At 35.3% G+C, this 20,762-nt stretch overlaps 1 protein-coding gene across 3 annotated transcripts in view; it reads right to left on the bottom strand.

The window, feature by feature from the left end:
- The window catches only part of LOC121381062 (zinc finger CCCH domain-containing protein 10-like), a 168,409-nt gene extending 148,161 nt beyond the window's left edge, over positions 1-20,248 (bottom strand). For 2 of the 3 annotated variants that reach the window (XM_041510148.1, XM_041510149.1), the window contains exon 1: positions 20,116-20,248. The gene's annotated coding sequence lies outside the window, so the exon portion shown is untranslated. Of the gene's footprint in view, positions 1-17,021; positions 17,092-20,115 lie in introns of all 3 variants that reach the window. The other variant, XM_041510150.1, reaches the window with a different exon arrangement.
- Between the last annotated feature and the right edge of the window lie 514 nt (positions 20,249-20,762).

Genomic DNA, 20,762 nt, shown 5'->3' with positions numbered 1-20,762 from the left:
AATATATGTCTTACTCCTTTTGGAGGACAAAGATTTTATCCAAAGTTAAGCTCTTGGCTTAAAAACAAAAAGAATGTCATTTTCATTACAAAAATTCCAGTAATTACCTCTAATTATTACGAGTCCCTCCCTCACTCCCTATTAAATGGAAAAATAGGTTTGTTTTGTTTAATCACAACACTAGAGCACACTGATATATTAATCATTTATTGGATGTCAAACATTTGGTAATTCTGACGCATAGTCATCAGAGTAAACCTGCTACATTTGTCATGTCCCATAGCAGGTTTTCTCCAAGAGTATATACATGTATATGAGAATTACCAAATGTTTCACATTCAAACACCGATGATGAGTTTTGTTTAAAGTTTTGTTTTTGTATAATGACACGATCAGTGCACATTATTAATCATCTGCTATTGGATGTCAAACATTTGGTCTTTAGAGAGGAAACCCGCTACATTTTTCCATTAGCAGCAAGGATCTTTCCCACGGACAGGACAGCATATACCATTGCCTTTGATATACCAGTCAGGGAGCAATGGTTGGAATGGAGAAAAAAAATCAGAGAATGAGTCTGCCAAAGAGGTTCGATCCTGCGATGAAAGCACCTCAGGCAAGCCCTCTACCAACTGAGTTAGTTGTGACCCGCCATATTCTGTGTGCTACTTAAATGGCTTGTACCTACATGTATGTGTTATAGTAAAACAGTTGATAATTTCCACTAGCTCAGACAAATATTCACTAGTTGGGACCAAGGACTAGTGGATTTGTAGAATTCTGATGTAAAGGTTTACCATTCCAAGAATGAGGGCGAGAACCTTTAAGGAATACACGTTACCTAGAGAAAAAGAGAATGTCTTTTCATGCATATATCAGGGGTGGGAATTGGTGAACTGTGAAAAAAAAGAGGAAATTTAGAGGGTTCCCAGAAATTCTTGAAATCCTAAGTTAAAATCTGTGCCATCCGACACATTTTGGAGGAAAGGACGATTAAAATGTGAGGAAACGCAATGTTCCATGAGAGGAAAACAGCTGATCCGAGGAAACTTCCCACCCCATATATATTAGTGATTTCCCTAGAAATTTGGCAAGGCATGATAGACCAAACACTTTTGGGGCATTTTCACTATTTTTGGGGCTCTTGTTTTTCATTAAAAATAAACAAAAATTAATTGAAATAAACATTAATGTAATTTATGTGCTTGCTTTAATAAATGAATGGCAAAAGATATAAAAGGCATATTTTATTAATTAATAATACTTTTTTGGCTGTTTTATAAAGGCAATTTTAGAATTAATTACTGAAAAAGGCTCGTTTCATCTCAAGGCAGCATGGTGCTGACTAAGGCAAGATGGTGCTAGACTATTGAGGCATGGTGCTGCACCATGCTAAAACAAGCTAGGGAAAACACTATATATGTACATACAATTACACCTAATAAGCAGTTCCACGTGGGTTACAAATAACAGAGACAATTACTGGACTAGCCAGACATTTCATTACCTGCAGACCCACTCTGATCCAATTACAAAACCTAAACACTGATCATATTTATAAATATCAAGTTTGAATCGACCAGGTGCAACCCACAACCGACAACGAAAATCATTTTCGCCAATTTCATCTTTCGAACTGTCAGTTAAGGGAAGTACCGTATTTCCAGATCATTGATTGCATCTCCGAAAACCATGAAATATGTTGCCTGTTTTCTGGTAGTTTCCATTCAAGAATTATGATTCCCTAATCATCTTGTCCAAACCTTGATAGACAACATTAATATAGTTCGTAAGTCAATAGTACTGAGGTTGTCTGGTTTCATGCTTCACTATATTTTAACTAGGTCTAAGATTACAATTTATTAATATTGATTGTACCATAAAATGGACTTTATGGTCTTTATGGTGGCCGTTAAATGTTTTTGAATTTTGCATTTAAAACTAGACTCAGATGAGTTTTACTTAGTCTTGGATATGTATATGTCAATGGCCTCTAAAATTTGTGCTAAAAAATATACACATTTGTCCCAATTTGGACTTTATTCAAGTAGCTATTTAGACATCATATCCCACTTGTTGTCAATTTTTTGGTATATAAGTAAATAAAGATTATGTACTCAACAGTTAAATGTATACAGAATCAATGTAAACCTCTTTAACCACTGTTCATAATACCCATCTCTATTAAATGGCTGTTCATACTGGAGTTAGGGAAGCAATGTTTTTCACAGAGAGGTCTATGGGGATATCAAATGCTCATCTGCCCGACCAGGACCCCGTTTTACGAAGCAATATTAGCACCAATATATCACCGTAAGTTATTAAGGTAGTAAGACACTTAAATTGATCTTAGCGCTAAGATCGCTTAGTAAACCTGACCCAGGACAGAGGTTAATTGGTTAGTTTCTGAGAGAAATCCTGCTGCTACCATACAGACCACTTGTATTGCCATTCAGCTTCCATTAATCTTTTTATTACCCTAGCCAGCACTTATAAAACCAAGGAAAATAAAAATCATAAATTATCATGCATTGGTGTAATGTACAATATTAATGGACTATTGATGCTTACAAACCAATGACATTGTTGGTACTAAACATGGCAAACATAAAATAATGTCACATTTACATGCATTTACACTTTCCTCATTTTGTTTTCACATTTTGTAATAAATGTTATTTTATACAATTCATAATAGATTTTTTTTAACAATAAATAGAACTTAGTTTTTTTAAATTGTCTGATACAAGTTTGTTATTCTATTTATTACCCAGGCAATTTTGTTCTCTAAAAGACTTTATTTTCTATATACATAGGCTACACGTATATGCATAAAAACAATGTAAACCACTTTATTGCTACAACTTTGTATTTTAATTACGTTCACAGATAATTTTCAAAGTTCTATCTAAAATCTAACATGAATTGCATCAAAATAACATTTTATCACAAACTTAACACTGAAAACTGAAAACTGAAAGCCATAAACCACTCTTTAAACTATGTGACGTAATTTTGTGTTTGCAAAATTGTGATTACATCATATTTAGTACCGACAAGGTCATTGGTTTGTAAGCCTCAAGTCATCCAATAGACCAGTGCAGTCTAATATTTCTCACCGACAAAATATGAAAAATATTCTCCCCGTTATGAGTAACCGCTGGGGTAATAATACATATTATTTACCCGTTGAATCATAATATAATGGTATACTGATAATAACACACGTGTCCCTACCATTTAAGATAACACCATACTGAACATTGATCTTTAATCCTTTTGTAATATTTTTTTTTAATTCACATACAAAAGGGAGCCAAAAATAACTGGTTTAACTAGTTTTAGGGGAGTGATAGGAAGCACAGTGATAGCTCCCCTTTAATGCCAAGGTTTACACCATCCTTTATTATAGTAAAAAGTAACCCAGTGTTTACAGCAGAGCAACTTTTAGAAGATAATGATGGCTGACAAGACAAACACAATATGCACATGCACAACACAACATTACAAAAGTTAAAAGTCTGTTTTGTTTAATGAACCATTAGAGTGCATTGATTTATTAATCACTGGCTATTGGAAAGACAAGAAAGAAATGTTTTATTTAACGATGCACTCCAACACATTTTATTTACCGTTATATGGTGTCAGACATATGGTTAAGGACCACACAGATTTTGAGAGGAAACCCACTGTCGCCACTACATGGGCTACTCTTTCCGATTAGCAGCAAGGGATCTTTTATTTGCTCTTCCCACAGGCAGGATAGCACAAACTATGGCCTTTGTTGAACCAGTTATGGATCACTGGTCGGTGCAAGTGGTTTACACCTACCCATTGAGCCTTGCGGAGCACTCACTCAGGGTTTGGAGTCGGTATCTGGATTAAAAGTCCCATGCCTCAACTGGAATCTGAAGCCAGTACCTACCAGCCTGTAGACCTATGGCCTAACCATGACGCCACCGAGGCTGGTCACTGGCTATTGGATGTCAAACATTTGGTCATACAGTCTTAGAGTGGAAACCCACACCCATAGACAAGAAAGCACACACCGTGACCTTTGATATATACCAGTTGTGCATGGTACACATGCTGGAAAGAGAGATAGCCCACTGATGGGGATCGATCCCAGAACTGCTGCACATCAGGCTAGTGCTTTACTATTTGGATATATACCACCCCACAACATTACCAGATATACGATTAGCTAGCAGTTCAAATTAACAAAACAACTATTTATAAATATTAAAAATCGACTGATCTTCTCATTTATTTAAGATCTCAATACATCTCCATAAAATAAAATGTACTTACTCATCACATAGCACAGGTATATTTTAATAATGGCAATAAATCAAAATATAAATCTACAAGTCCTCACTAACATGCAGTAGGGAGTTATGCATGTTCTGGTCAGTCGTTTAAACCATGCATAACCACTTGCATCTCCCAGCGTATGAAGAAAGCCCAGTCTAATTATGGAGAGTGGTCCAGCCAAAGTCCTTAAGACAGTAATCGAAGCAGAATGCAATCACAATTATATCAAATCTTGTTACTACAAATGCAAGACATACTGGTAGGAATTCACATCCACACGATGCTGTTTGTGATCCACCTTTCAATAACGAGACCAGCAAGAAAATTAAATGAAACCCATTGAACGACTTGAGAGAGTTGCTTGTAAAGTCCTTTGATTAATACAACGATGAAATGATGGAGCTATGCACATGATGGATGTTCAAAATGCTTCTCTGCCTGAGGCAGACACAAACTGGAGTGAGATGAGTTTTAAATGTACAGTTATACATGTGCCTGGACATTACATGTTTGATAAACAGCATGTATTATAGAATATATGATCTTCCCATGTTAGTAGGTGACCAAACGAAAGTTAAAGAGTTTTGAAAAAATGTTATATAGCAAAAACAAGTGTGATATTTTATTTATTACCCACCAACAAATATTGTAAAATTTTACAATCATTACATCCAACATTACTCAACAAGACATGCGAATGCACACAGCTAAGACCAGTGAAGATGACGTCACTGAAATGACGTCATTTTGCAACTAATACACACCACCAGGTGCTTACAAAATGTGTACGACACACCCAATGTTCACTAGGTGAGTAATGAAACATAACTCAGACTTTATGACATCAAAGAAAATAATATTTGACAAAAAACACGAAATATCTTCTCTGTGTAATACACACATATGTAGTAGCAGATCTAGAACCATATAAATATTGATGATTTTTTTTAATGATGATCTTAATGTTATTAGGTTCCTCCAAAGATTTGCATCAGTCATGATTTCTTTTTGTCAAACAATTTCATCAAATATGTATTTAATAAAGAAATTATGAGAACATGCCATGTTAATTTTGTTTTAGGACTTTTAATAAAGATACGTGATGTTTAATCATTGCACCCACAGAAAAGATCATATTCATAATTGAAGATAATGACGACAGCTTATGATAAGAATGATTCTTCTTATTCTTGCATATTTAAATAGATCTCATCTCCATAGAAAATCCTGGCTATATAGATCTGTAAAGCTCATTATTTCCGTGTGTAGGACGTAACACAATTCATTGCCGCTGAATGGTAAGAATTGATTATACAACACTACTGACGTCAGCCAAAGAATGACACTTAAGTTTCTTTTAGTATACATATAATTAAGGCAATCTAAAACTGGCGACGTACGATGACATTCCAACGTACATACCGTGCACCTGTGGCTCGGGGAAACCTTCATCCGAAATCAATGTCCAAGTTTGACGATCACTAAGATACTGGCACTGGCCTGCCGCACAACAACAGAATGTCGATAGTTATTAAGATTTCTCAAAACTGCTTTAGCCAATACACTGAAGCGGCAAATAAAACGTGGAGAACGGCAATTTGTTCAATTATTCAGGCGGGGACAAATGGCTAGTTCTCACATATGCTGAAAGGAAGTGCTGGCCAATAGAAACTTTGTGAAAGCTAGTTATAAAATACCTCTTGATGACAAATGCTGCAAAATCAATGGGTGTGATGGGACAGCGTCGAGCTCTTTATCGTTAGCTGATCAATGACTGGGACGGGTTTAATTGATCTCTGTCCAGGAAATTATAACAAAACACGTAAACAAGACACAACAAACAATCACTGTTAAGGAAATCCACCGCTGTTCGTCTACATAGAAAGAAATTGTAAGTAAAACAGGACCTCTTCAAAATAAAACAAAATATTCTTATTCTGCTTTACATGCAGTTAGATATCCAAACTTGATCAACAGACCCATGATCATAAAATACATGAATGTCAACAGGCACATTTTACCAGTGCTACAAATAAAAAAATATATTTCAAAATCTTAGGTAACCAGGAGTTAGAGCATGTGATTTTACCCTAGTAAGCGAATGTTTGGTTACTCAGTTATATTTGTGTGACCAGTCAGTAGTCTAATCAGTTACTCCTACTTGCCCTAAGCAAAGAATCACCATGTATCCAACATTGGTGCACATGAATTTAAAGTTTCAATAGTAACATTGGAACAAAATAATAGTTCACAAGAAATATTATGCCCTGTACAAGAAAAGAAAGTTTATTTATTGAGACGATTACATTATCACACTCAAAATAATGTATTCCTATGACTCTAATCAACTGAATGAACTACATGTAAAGTTTAAGCACATTGTCTTTAGCATAAAACCAAGTTGGTGTTAATTGACAACAGGTTAAAGGGAGAAAGCAAACTTGGAAAACCCCTACCAATTAACAGCAAGACACTTTCCCACAAGGTGAACAGCGAATATATGTACATGAATATACCAATCATGGATCACAAAGTAACAACACTCATCAGGGGTAAAATACACAAACTGTTTTGGCAGATTTTTCTTGTAAGTTAACCTTTTGACAAAATTAATTATTCTTATCATTACTGTATGATTTTCTTAATGCTAACCTAGACTTAACCCATTTTCTTCCTGGGGGAGGCCCCCACCATACCTCCTGTTGACTGTGGTTGCATTCAATTCCATAGTGCCATACCCAAAAATTTCTTTCTGGCAGAAACACTGCTCATGTGCCCTGGAAGTTAACCATAAAGGGTGCATACTACCAATTCAAATTCCACAGACAACAATAGTAACATATGTGGCTAAAACTCCTACCTGCAGCATATCAATCAACATAAATACCACCCATCACCCTTAACGTGAATCAGAAAAAATTGGGGGTCAAGCTGTTTATTTCCATATAACGGGTAGCATCTATGACTACCCTAGTTCTGTACAAAATTTAAGTACTTTTCTTTTTTTTTACAGCTACCCCATACATGTTTCAAACCCAAGGCTACTTGACAAAGTGGTACTAGATGAAATAAAATTGCATACATTATTTACACAGATAAAACTTTCTTTTTTACAACTAACAAACTCACATTTATCACCAATCACAGTACTTGTAGTGTTAACATCTCAATCAAAAGTTGGGTGTATCTCAAGCAATTGCCCAGCCGGAAGTAATTTGGTTTAAGATGTAAACATATATATGTACATATTTACAACCCTTAATATTCCACTATACATAACATCTGGTTGACATGTATGTACAGTTTCTTGCTAGCTTCTGGCTTCATATATTTATTTCAGTAAATCTGGCATCGACAGAGTTCGGCTGTACTTTTTTAGTTTAATATCCCAGTGAAACATCATATCTGAAGGTGATTACAATACACTCAAAAAACCATTTCACATTAAAATATAAATAATGGTAGCAAACACAACCAAGCATCATTAAATATTAATTATTGTCAATGTCAGTTCTTTAGGGATGAATCATAGCTCTAAGGCTCTTCAAGAAATTATCGCATGGGGTTTCGAAGGTATACTTAGGGAAACAACTATAGCTCTAAAGATCATCAAAAAATTATCAAATTGGTGTGGAAGATACAATGCATCTTTTTATTCCTACTGGAATATACTTTTAAAAATTGATTCCAATAAAGCCATATGTTCTAATTTTAATTCTGTGGCTGGTAAGCTTAAAGCACTAGCTTCTATCATCTTTCCTATTTATTGGGGAACCCAAAGTTGCTTCAGTGCTTTCATTGAACAATATGTCATGCTGTAACAGCAATGAAAGTTATTTCATACTTATTTCTAACCCAAATGTTATCTCCCATTTTGTGTATGACGGCAAATATGTGAGTTACTGCCAGAATGATAAGACAGTGCAAGAAGAATGTGATTGGAAATCAAACCAAGCCACGGCTTGCATGATAGCAAGCTGGCATCTCAATCAATAGAATCGTGTTCCCATGTTATTACTTGAGCCAAGATCATGTCGACAACTTAATAACTTTGTCCAACTAGTCTTTAAGTCTTCTCTTATCTTGATGAAGCAAAAAAACTAATGCAAACATCAGAAAGCTGGATCGGTGATACATCATGCCAAGCCGGATCAAAACAGACATTCATAATCAAAGTGCTGTCATTCTGTGACCCAAAGATTGTTATAAAACTTCATGTGCATTCTATCGTTAAAACTTGAATCCATAAAACTGTTGTCTCAAGTTATGTTCAATCGTTACATATCTGCATATTAGGGATGGCATGATTCTTTTTTTCCCTTTTTTTTATATTTGGCCCATGGTCTGATTTATTCACAATATTTTTGACAAGTACACCAATTCAGGAGTGATCTTTAGTTCAAAAATGTTCTTTTTGTGTACCAAAATAAAACCCTCCATTACTGTTCTCAGACTGATTCTGTAGTCACCCCAATTATTTTATGCTAGGTACGGCTGTGATATACCTGTATATATACAAATATTGGGGAAATGCTTACTTACATGTACCATTTTATTCAGAATAATTACAGTACCAGATGATGTCTGGTGACAGTTGATGAAGCAGGCAAGGATCAACAATAACAAAAGAATAATTTTATTCCAGGGTAATCAGCGATCATTGCCAGTGCTCAATTTTTACGATCGTCCAGTCGGGCAACTTAATTCTATGATACTAGTTGCCCGTCGGATGACTGTCTTTTTTTTCTTTTTTTTTACACCAAACGGCGACTTGTGTCCCATAATAATGTGCAGTTTCCTTGCCCACAATTGTTTTTAAACTGTTGTTATTTAAACTTTAAATAACGACAGTAAAGCGTCAGTCAATCAGTCGAAATCACATGCGTTTGTTTGCCACTTGGAACTCCTCGGCCGATTCTGTGAGACATCGGGGAAAATCGTAATCAGCTGAAGTATTCCGAATAGTAAACATTCCAGTGCATTCGATTGGAACATAGTGCGTTCGATTGGAAAATAGCTGATGTGTCGCCAAATTATAAAATTCTTAAGCAATTAGGCCCTATGTGTATAACTACAAACATTTAAAAACATTATTAAGAAGTAATGTATTTTATTGTCAGACAGTACATATTACATTTTACATTGACAACATATTAATTCCAAACCTGTTGGTTGCTGTTTTATTGGAATATAAATATAACTCTAGTTTCAAAACACGGATGAAATCAAGGCAACCAAATTTTTGGAGGGGCAACCTCAATGTGAACACACACTTGCCCTCTGGGCAAGCGACCAAAATCCTTAAAACTGAGCACTGATGGAAATCCTGACAAACTCTGCTTAATCACAAACCATGATCAACAACAGGCTTTCTTTGAAATAACGTGAAAAAATATGCTCCATGTTCCTGGTTTGTGTCAGAGAGAGAACTTCTGCTTTGTAAAATAAAATCAATACTAATAACAGGAATCAAAAATACTTGATCAAAAGGAAAATTAAACCCGTTTGTGATATCAAATAAAAGAATTTCTCCAGTCAAATTATTTGTATCTGATGTCATACAGTCATGGTCATCTGGCATTCTTAACCACATTAGTACATCCAGGGCTCACCCTGGATCAAAAATACCTGTAGCCAAAATATTAGCCAAATGGAATTTTTATTAGCCATATTGAAAATGCTTTAGCCATATTTGTTTTACGCAGTACTGTATAGAGTATTTATATATGAATATGAAAATGTATCTTTTTCAGCTAATTGTGTACAAACTGGAATAAATAGGAATAACAAAACCTCAATGGGATTAGGGGCAGTTAATATATTACTTCCGAGTTTTTTCAGCGGGGGTGGGGTTGGGATGGGGTTAAGCAATATCTTCAGAGTTTGAAGCCAGTACCCCATACACCCACCCCCACTTCTAAGGCCTATGACATTAAATTAAAAAACATACAGAGATATGGGGGTGGGTGGATGTTTATGGTTGGTGTTGTTTTTTCTTTCTTCCTTTTTTCCCAAATAAAAATTTGAGAGCTTTTTTCATATATAGAACTCATTATTTCTTTAAATAGCAATCTTTATGTTAGTTTAAATAACTTTTTTTTTTTTAAGTGACCCATCAATTCCCCACCTCAAACAATTTCATAATTTGTGCCATGTTGTTGCTGTTGATTTCAGCGTCGTGTTAAATGCTTGTTGTGATTTCTGCTTACAAAATACCTCGGCTAAGAATGCCGACTTCACCACAGTATATTCCATTTATTATTAAAAAAACAAAAAACAACCAACAACAAATCCTTTAATAAAATTAATATTTACGGTCTTTTTAAATCCAGCTAACTTATTAAATGTCACCTCACAGTCTTACAAATTTATATCTAAAATTATCTCACAAATATGATTATTGTAAACTAATTTTATTCAGTGTACATTTAACTGCAATTTGTATAATTTAAATACTGCATGTTCATTTCCGGCGATCGCGATCTGCATGCGTGCTCTCGACCATGGGTACGAAATTAACAAAGACAAAGGAATAAACAAAAACTGCAGTTAGGTATTCATTGATGAAATAACTATTGTTTTTCTACAAATTTACATCAAGATTTACTTTTGCATAATCGTATTGTTTAATGTCCGCAACGATATCTCTTGACACGCGGGTGTCAGCTGCCTCTGAAGCGTGACGTATATTCGCGCCGAGAGCTGTCCTCAGTTCAGCCAACGAATGGTGTTCGTCGTGTCCATTTGGTTTAACGTGAAGAGCACAAACCAGTCTAACGAACGTTTTGTTTTCACTCAGTCTGGCTGAACTCAGATCTTGAGATAGCTTACATGTCTTTTGGCCCTGAACTGGCATGTGTATTCAAATTGACAAGCATTGTCGGTCTGTTTTTATTACTTTGGTTCAAAGATTTTACAAAGTAAAAATAACAAGTTACAGATCTTCCAGACATTGCTGTCATACATGTTGAATGCATGCCGTTAAAATTAATAACCTTGATTATTAAAATAAGCAAACATTATAAGGCCTATGCTGTATTCTGCATGACACCATTTCTCGTTACTGGTCACGAGATCGCTATTACGCTAATTGAATGTTTGAGGTGTCGGATGTCATCCTTCTAATTCAAAATAGTTTGTTAATACATGTACATACAATGTTTTTCAACATCAAAAAAGAAGATAAGATATAAAATTACAGCAAAAATATTGATTCCCCCCCTCCCCTCAGTTTCTCATATAATGACAAGAACTTCTCTTTTCTTCTAATTTTTTTAATCATTAGCTTTAACATACGGAATATATACTTTATTTTTTATTCAAAGATTATAACACCAAACTGCTTTCGTTTACTGACAGAATATAAATTATATCTGTTACATTGAATCTTCAAATATAACAAACCTATGCATAAAAATGGTGGAATTTAAATATGCATGTAGTACACAAACAATGGATACACATTCAGTTAGTCTAGTTTGACAGCTACACATCTTAACATCAGAAGTTTAAATCTCGCAACAAAAAAACCTATTTATTATATAACATTTAGTGAAATATCTTAAAATATCAGTGAAATAAAAGTGTTATCAGTCACTCAGTGATGACAACACATTTTAAAGTGAAAATATCACTATTTCACACCAAAATGTGTTATCTTCACTGTAAGAAAGCCTATTTTGCTGCTGGCATTTTAAAACTAAAGGTAAATTGCCAAAAGTTATAAAATAATTTTAAAATTTCATGTTTTTTATCAAATATGATTTATATCTCATCTCATGAAGTTTGCAATCATACTGCAAGCACGACTAAAGAGATATGATTGCGAACTTCACTCGATGAGATATAAATCATATTTGACAAAAAACATGAAATATCCTCTATTTATTACCTGTTTTAAATAACACTGTCTTTTAAAAATCTTCCATAAAATGATAAAGATTGATAATGAGTAATAAATAGAATACCCAACTCGCTACTGAGCAATACTGTTTATCTTGCACTCATGAATTGATGTTGTCCTTCTCTCGCCAAAGGCACAACATCAATTCACTCATGCAAGATATAAAATATATCTTTCAGTGGAACCACTAAGATAAACGGTATTGCCTCGTAGCTAGTTGGGTATTCTCTTAGTATTCTATGGGTCATAAAATATATCTTTTAGTGGAGCCACTAAGATAAATGGTATTGCCTCGTAGCTAGTTGGGTATTCTCTTAGTATTCTATGGGTCATAAAATATATCTTTCAGTGGAACCACTAAAATAAACAGTATTGCCTCATAGCTAGTTTGGTATTCTTAGTATTCTATGGGTCATAAAATATATCTTTCAGTGGAGGCACTAAGATAAACGGTATTGCCTCGTAGCTAGTTGGGTATTCTCTTAGTATTCTATGGGTCATAAAATATACCTTTTAGTGGAGGCACTAAGATAAACGGTATTGCCTCGTAGCTAGTTGGGTATTCTCTTAGTATTCTATGGGTCATAAAATATACCTTTTAGTGGAGCCACTAAGATAAACGGTATTGCCTCGTAGCTAGTTGGGTATTCTCTTAGTATTCTATGGGTCATAAAATATATCTTTCAGTGGAACCACTAAGATAAACGGTATTGCCTTGTAGCGAGATGGGTATTCTCTTAGTATTCTATGGGTCATAAAATATATCTTTCAGTGGAACCACTAAGATAAACAGTATTGCCTTGTAGCTAGTTGGGTATTCTCGAAGTATCTTATGGGTCATGAAATATATCCTGCAGTAAAGCCACTAAGTTCTTTGAACTTCTTTGATGTTTACATGGGATGGAAAACCAAAAATAAACCCAAACCAGATCAGTAACTAAACAGAATTTCCAATTTCTGCAGACTTTTTATTTATAATTATATACTAAACTTTCATTTCTGGCTTAAGCACCATTATAAAAATTTATAATATCACTGCATATTTTTTACATATTGAATTAAATATATTCAGACTCTGCGGTTGTAATAATTAGAAGATAAAGACTGAACTGGCAGGCATGTCACTGGGAACTGACTACACAGTATGTGGTCAATTGTTATCCCCTTACAAGCCTATTGCTCTGGATCAACCACGTGTTATTTGCATATAATCCCAGTCCGTAAATATTCTTTTGTATAATAAATGCTTGGAATGGTCCAAATGATATCATGTGCAGGAAACAATTTGTTCAGTATCACATCTTGATTCGCTACACTAATTTCAGAGATTGCTACACAATTCCTAAATGTTAAAATATTTTCAACTGATCACCAATTGTCACTTTTTAAAACAAAATGTTCCCTGAATGTGTCTTTAAAAAAAATATATATGTATGTACATTAGGGCCATCACGAGTCCAAAATATTGGACTTGAGTACTCGAGGGTCAAACTCAACCAGGACCTGAGTACCCGACACTTACACTAGATGATGATGAGATTAAGGAATAAAGTGAAATAACATTATGCATTTTAATTCCAGCACTGAACATGGATGCCAAATCATGACATTGTATTGCATTTAGAAACAGTGTTGTGATGGATGGACGGACGGCAAGTTTAAAAAGAGAAACTAGCACATGATCTTATAATTATTGTGTAACTTGTATCGTTGATTATCTACTGCCGAAATTATTGTCCTAGTTGATAATTGTATTCCACCTTGTACGGGTACTCGAGTCCTGTGAACAGACTCGAGTATTTCTAGACTCGACCCCTGCCCGAGTACTCATGGAGACCCTGATGCACATACATGTATATTATGGTATATACAAGTATGTGCATACAGTGTTTAAAGCAGGTCTGTGATCCATACTTTCATAAAAAAAATATTTTTAAATGTTTTATTTAACGGCGCACTCAACACATTTTATTTACGGTTATATGGCGTCAGACATATGGTTAAGGACTACACAGATTTTGAGAGGAAACCCGCCGTCGCCACTACAGGGGCTACTCTTCCGATTAGCAGCAAGGGATCTTTTATTTGCACTTCCCATAGGCAGGATAGCACAAACCATGGCCTTTGTTGAACCAGTTATGGATCACTGGTCGGTGCAAGTGGTTTACACCTACCCATTGAGCCTTGCGGAATACTCACTCAGGGTTTGGAGTCGGTATCTGGATTAAAAATCCCATGCCTCGACTGGGATCCAAACCCAGTACCTACCAGCCTGTAGACCAATGGCCTAACTACCGAGGCCGGTCTAGAAGGCTAGTAATGCCGTATTTGAACATTTGAAATTAATTTTTTGTTCGGAGGAACATTGTTCCGAGACCCCTGTAATAGGTTCAGGCCCTTTGTGCCCTCAATTTTTTATCCTCTGATAATCGCATTGACAGAGACTCCCCCCACCCACCTTTCAAATATACTCCACGGGCCGGTCTCATACTTTCATGAACATAAAAAAGTATTACGCTGAATTCATATGTAAGTAAAGTTCTGTCACATCACTTTAAGTCAAATGAGGGGGCGGGACGTAGCCCAGTGTTAAAGGGCCCCCTTGATACACGGCTGGTTTGGGATCGATCCCCATCGGTGGGTTCATTCGGCTATTTTTCATTCCGGCCAGTGCACCTGACTGGTATATCAAAGGCAGTGGTATGTGCTATCTTGTCTATGGGATGGTGCATATAAAAGATCCCTTGTTACTAATGGAAAAATGTAGCGGATTTCCTTTCTAAGACTATATGTCAAAATTACTAAATGTTTGACATCTGACAGCTGATGATTAATAAATCAATGTACTCTTTTGGTGTAGTTTAAAACCAACAACAAAAAAACAAACAATTATTTTAGTCAAATAAATAGGGTTTCACCGCCACTGGTACTTTTAGTAATTTGGGTATTTTGCCTATTGAATCCAAGGATGGAAAATGCTGTGCTTTATTTTTGAACAACAATTTTTTTTAACCATGGTCATTTTTTTAATTGCGGGGGTTGCAACATAACCATCACACTATCACAAAAATTAAGGAGTGCCCCCCCCCCCCCCCCCCCAATACTGAATAGGTTTTTTAAATTATTATTACCAATAATAAATTTAATGCAATACAACATAAAATTTGTGCATTTACATATGATGTATACATATCAACAGTCTGGCTGGCCACCCTGGTGATAACAGTGAAATTACAGAGAATGATATCCCATGAGCCAAATTAATTCATGTGTCCGTTGAAAAGTACACACATTTTCAATAAAAGAAATAGCTGAAATCTTGTGAGTTCAACTCAGCCTGTCTGGCAAAAAGACCACAACTGATCAAAACTTACACCTCAACACCCTCAACTGCATCCCCTCCCCCTCCCCCGCATTCTACCCTGGTCTTAGTCACTGGCGATGTTCAAGGCTGTGCCCAGGGTGAACATATCTACTAGTATAATGTAAATGGATATGGACATGAAAATACTCATGGTAATTCACAAACTATTTTCCTGTAATACCTGTATTAAACCTGAAAAGATGTGGGTGGGTGGCTGGGGGCATACACCTTTAGTTTATAATTTTACTTTTAGATATATATTTATTAGATAAATTGTGAAATAATTATTTTTAATCCACTCAACATACACCTGTGAACTGAAGTACACGTAAGATAGGAACGTCATGTGTGATGACAAATCTATGTCAGTGACATGGGAAGCTGCCCAAAAGTCAGGGGTGGGACACACACACATATATATATATAAATATATAAACATTCACTACTGCTATTGGATCAAGAAAAAGGGGGGGGGGGGGGGGGGGGGACACATGCCCCTCTCCCATCTTCCTACACCAGTGTATGTATGGCCTGCTTACATTATAACCTGAATATCACATATATTGTGGGTGGGTGCATGTAGGGCATACATATTTTATTACTATATACATTGTATATCATATATATTTATTATACAAATTGTCATATGTCAGTTTTTAGACCAGTCAAGCATGTGTCCATGACATACATGAAAGATGGAAACGTCAAGTGTGATGACCGTTTTGTGCTCAGCATGTGTAGGATAACTTGTATCATAAGTTTAAACCAGAATATCACAATAGATTTGGAGTGAGAAGAACTCATTATTTTATTTTCAGTATTAAGTACACCATAAAACCTTGGGTTTTTGCTTGAACCGCAACTTTTGTATAAAGTTTGTATCTAATGCTTCCTCTTAATTCGAACACAATGATGTCCATATGGCGCATTGATTCTTGGGAAATGATTTATTTTTAGCATATTACTTCATTTCCTAGGAGCTATTTATGCTCACTAATGCAGAAATAAATATATATATGAACATTCCAATCTATGTATATGATATTCAAGATAAAATTTTCATTATTCAGGGCTTACAATGGAACAAATTTTGGTTTAGCCAATTTTGAGATATGTACATGTATGTTGAGTATTTCCTTGAAAATTAAGAAAATGTGGTTAATTTAAGAAATATTCTATTAACCAAAAACTAAATGCTATAGCCACTTTGAATAAAAATTAGCATTTGGCTAATTTGGCCATACACAGGGTGAGCCCTGATATTTGTTTGTTTTTTTGACAATCGTAAGTGTTTTCGTTCGGTAAAAATTAAAGGGGGGTGGCTGTGTGACCCTGCTCTTCAAAAAACCCAACAGAAAAGCCAAAAAAAGAAAGAAAGAAATTTAAAAGCTTGATTACTGAATATATTTGTGCGTTAGTCAACTCTATGGTTAGACCTACCCCTTATTTTGCCCCTCAGTATCCAATGCCAAAAACGTTGGTATGATGTATAAACTCATCTTTTCTCAAGCTGAAACAGAGATATTGTTGGACTGTTGAATATTCGTATTGGTAAACCAATCAAAGTTTTTATATTAATTACATTGTAATAAAGATTTTAAACATTTTTGAAAGTGTTCCCCCAATGTAAGATAAACAAAATGTCCAGACGGTCTTTTTATTTTTATCTTCTTCAAACAAATCGATCGCATTGATATCCAGTGTTATCGCTGCTCCATTTTGCCACCCTCCTTTCACGTTTTCTACACCCTTCTTTATTTTTGTGCTCCCCTCTTTATTTTCCCACACCTATCTCCGCTATTTCCAAATGCACACTTTTTTCCACAAAAAAACAACAACGATCAGTTACTGTAACGTAATTTAACAGTATTTTTAACAGCCTCTATTTTGTCCCATTTGTATGTTTAATAGACACAATAAAAGATATATTTTATTTGAGCAATGAAAACATTTTTATTTTTTACGGATTCGGCAATCTCCGCTTGAAAAAAAAAACTCACCTATTTGGCTCCAAATATGTCACGTGATCAGAACAGTCATTCTGTCTTTTGTTTCCACTAACTATCGTCTGATATTTTGTCCTCCGTTGCAGATATAATTGGTTGTATCTGATGATTTTTACTTTCTGTCATTCTGTTTATTCAGCAGTTCTTCATAAAATATTGTAAACTTTTCATTTTGGGGGGATATGAATGCTTATAAAAACAAAAGAAGGTAGTGTTTATCATTAAAATCATTTATCTTGAGTGCCAAATAAAGTATACACCGCCTTTACAAAAAAAAAAACTTTTTATCAGCTGGCGATGATATTTTATCACAGCGATCGATTCATTCAATGAAGATGGAAATAACAAAAAATGTATCCGACATTAGGGGATCACTTTCCAAACATTTTCATTGTTTTTCGTATATCTTGAAATCTTTATTAAAAATAATAATATTAAAACTTTGATCAGTTCAGCAAAACCGGAACTGTCTGTGAATATCAGACCGGTATCATCTTCGGTTTAATTAAAAGACTGCTTGTATTTTGTATAAAGTTTTTTGCTCTTTTTTGTTGTCAAAATAAGGAGTATGTCTTTCCACAAAGTCTACCAACACACAACAATATGCAGGGCTCAAAGTTTGAAAAATGTTTTAGGAGCACTGTGTTCCTAACATTCTAATTTTAGGGCGCACAGTTACATGTTTTAGGAGCACTGGGGAATAAGTTTGAAGCACTGATGAATATTCATAGGGGCATCCATGAAGTACATAATTTTTACGTTCCTGGAAGGGGGATGGTGGTCATCATGTACAAAATGCAGACAGGGGCACTGGCGTAGGAAGTGGGGGAGGGGGCATGTGCCCCTCACTTTTCAGATATTTTGCTTTATGTTTGCTTTATAATAGTGTAAAAGTGTGTAAATATAAACGTGTGCCCCCCCCCCCCCCCACATACACACTTTTTGGCATCTTCCTACACCACTGAGGGAGGAGTGTTTCCGAGTGAGAGATTTTTGAAACTAGTAAAGAGAGCAATTTTGAGTAAAAATTAAACATATAATCCGTAACAATGATGAAAAAAACAACCTATTTGTAAACAAATTATGGAGAGACCAAAACATGTCCCCATCACCCCCACAGGCTCCCAACTCCGACTCCCCAGATCATCAGTGAATACTATAGTAGTTAATTGTAAGCTATAGAAGAATGTAATGATTATAGTTCTACCAGTACTTCTTAATAGCTAATTTATTCTTTGATATTAATGATATAAAACATCACAATTGAAACAATAGAGTAAATACAAGTTTATTAACAACAAAGCTTCCACGACCATCAGAATGACGGTAACTGTAACAGTTCTCTCCTTCACCTTCTATGACGGTTACATGATGCCGAATTATAAATACTGGCCAATCATCAGTCACCAATCGATGAAAAGTACACGTATCTGGGTCAGTACTTTCCAGACATTGACGTGATGATCAGATCGTATGTAGACATTACAATTCAGGTTTTGCATTAAAATTAAAGTAAATGTAACAATGTCACGTGCATTGTGTTACACTTGCTTTTAAACTAAAGGTCTTTAAAATCATGAACGTGTTTAAAAGTCGACTTGCAAATGGAGCCACATAGAAAATACGGCCTATTTGTAAGAAACGTCTTGAACCGCGTTACCGTGATTTTGTAGTCGTTTGGCGTTATTTCATTTCCAGTTGTTATTAACAGTCATCAGACGAGAATCCTAATAAAACTGATTAAATCGGTATACATAATTATAATTTTGTTCAAACTGAGTTGATATCCTATTTAAGGTACATCTCAAATTTTAAACTTACTGCTTAAAAAATATGTTCAGCAAAAGCCGTTTCTTTTCAGCCTTAGTGCAGTAGGCCAAAGGGTGGTATTTTTCTCAAAATTGATGACGTCACCAGACCAAGCATTATGATTTTGTTGTGAATCACTTGCAGATTAACAAAATGTTGGGTCACTTGGCTATAACTTAAGACTACAAATTTCATCGCACTCATGAAAAATCCAGTCACATATGCGACCAGTTGGTCGAGAACTTTGAGCGCTGATATGGTAACTAAGCTCCTCCACCCCCCACCCCACTCTTTTTTTTTGGGGGGGGGTGTTAATGTGTGGTGCCACGCAGCTGCCATCCTTTAATTTTCACCTAGCGAGAACACTGAGGGTGGTGCAATCTGCTAAAATTGGATAGCAAGAACACTGATCATCAATGCCAATGGCATCAACTTCAAGGATCAACATTTTTAGTATTTTATTTTGTTTTTAATATCAAGATTGTAATTGTATTTTTCTATTTAAATTATAAAAATGGATTGTTGACATTACTGTATATTGCACCAGATGTTAATTAACAATCTGTCAACAGAGTTCATCTGTCTCTATGCTTAGTAAAAATTACAAATAATCACAAATTTGTATGAAATGTAATAAATGTTTTGCACGAAAACATGTTGTTCGTAGATACAATCTATCATACAAAGCGATGAATAAAATACGAGGAATTTGTTATTACCTTTCAAACGCATTAGCCATGCACAGTTCATGAATAGGTCAACGATTAACATTTATGCATGTGCATTTTACGATTTAGACACAAATTTGCTTTACATTTTAACCTGACACATGACAGAACGAACTCACTCTCGTAACCTTCTTTGTTCTAAACCCCTCCTTTGAAAAAAGCACCAACCTGTAACAAACAGGTTAGGTTTGGGTCGATTTGACCAACAAAAAAAAACCCCATTATTATATAAAATAGGAACCGGCCATGTATTGGTAGCTCAGATGCATAAAACAGCGTAACTGGTAGTTAATTAGTTTGTTAGTTACGGTATCGTAATGGAAAACGTCGACCATGAACACTAGTCATGTCGCAGTAAGGGATCCGATCTGGTATAATCGACTGGTTTTCCTCGCTGTCCTATCCTATCACATGAATTCAACATTAGGCTTAAAACCCAGTCTAGTGATGACCAACGGAGGGGAAGTGAGGATTCAGATCATTGTTACTACTTTTGGCTGGCGACAATTTTCAGCAAAGGCTCTGCTCTGAGATAAACCGTCAAAACATTGAATTCTAGGGAGGGTCTTGGGGATCTCAAGAACCCTTCTAAAAGGAACAAATTCAAGTCATAGGGTTAGACCAAAATGGCACTGTTC

Source organism: Gigantopelta aegis, chromosome 9 (genome assembly GCF_016097555.1).
Source record: "Gigantopelta aegis isolate Gae_Host chromosome 9, Gae_host_genome, whole genome shotgun sequence".
Lineage (NCBI taxonomy): Eukaryota > Metazoa > Mollusca > Gastropoda > Neomphalida > Peltospiridae > Gigantopelta > Gigantopelta aegis.
This window is presented reverse-complemented; position numbering and strand designations above follow the sequence as displayed.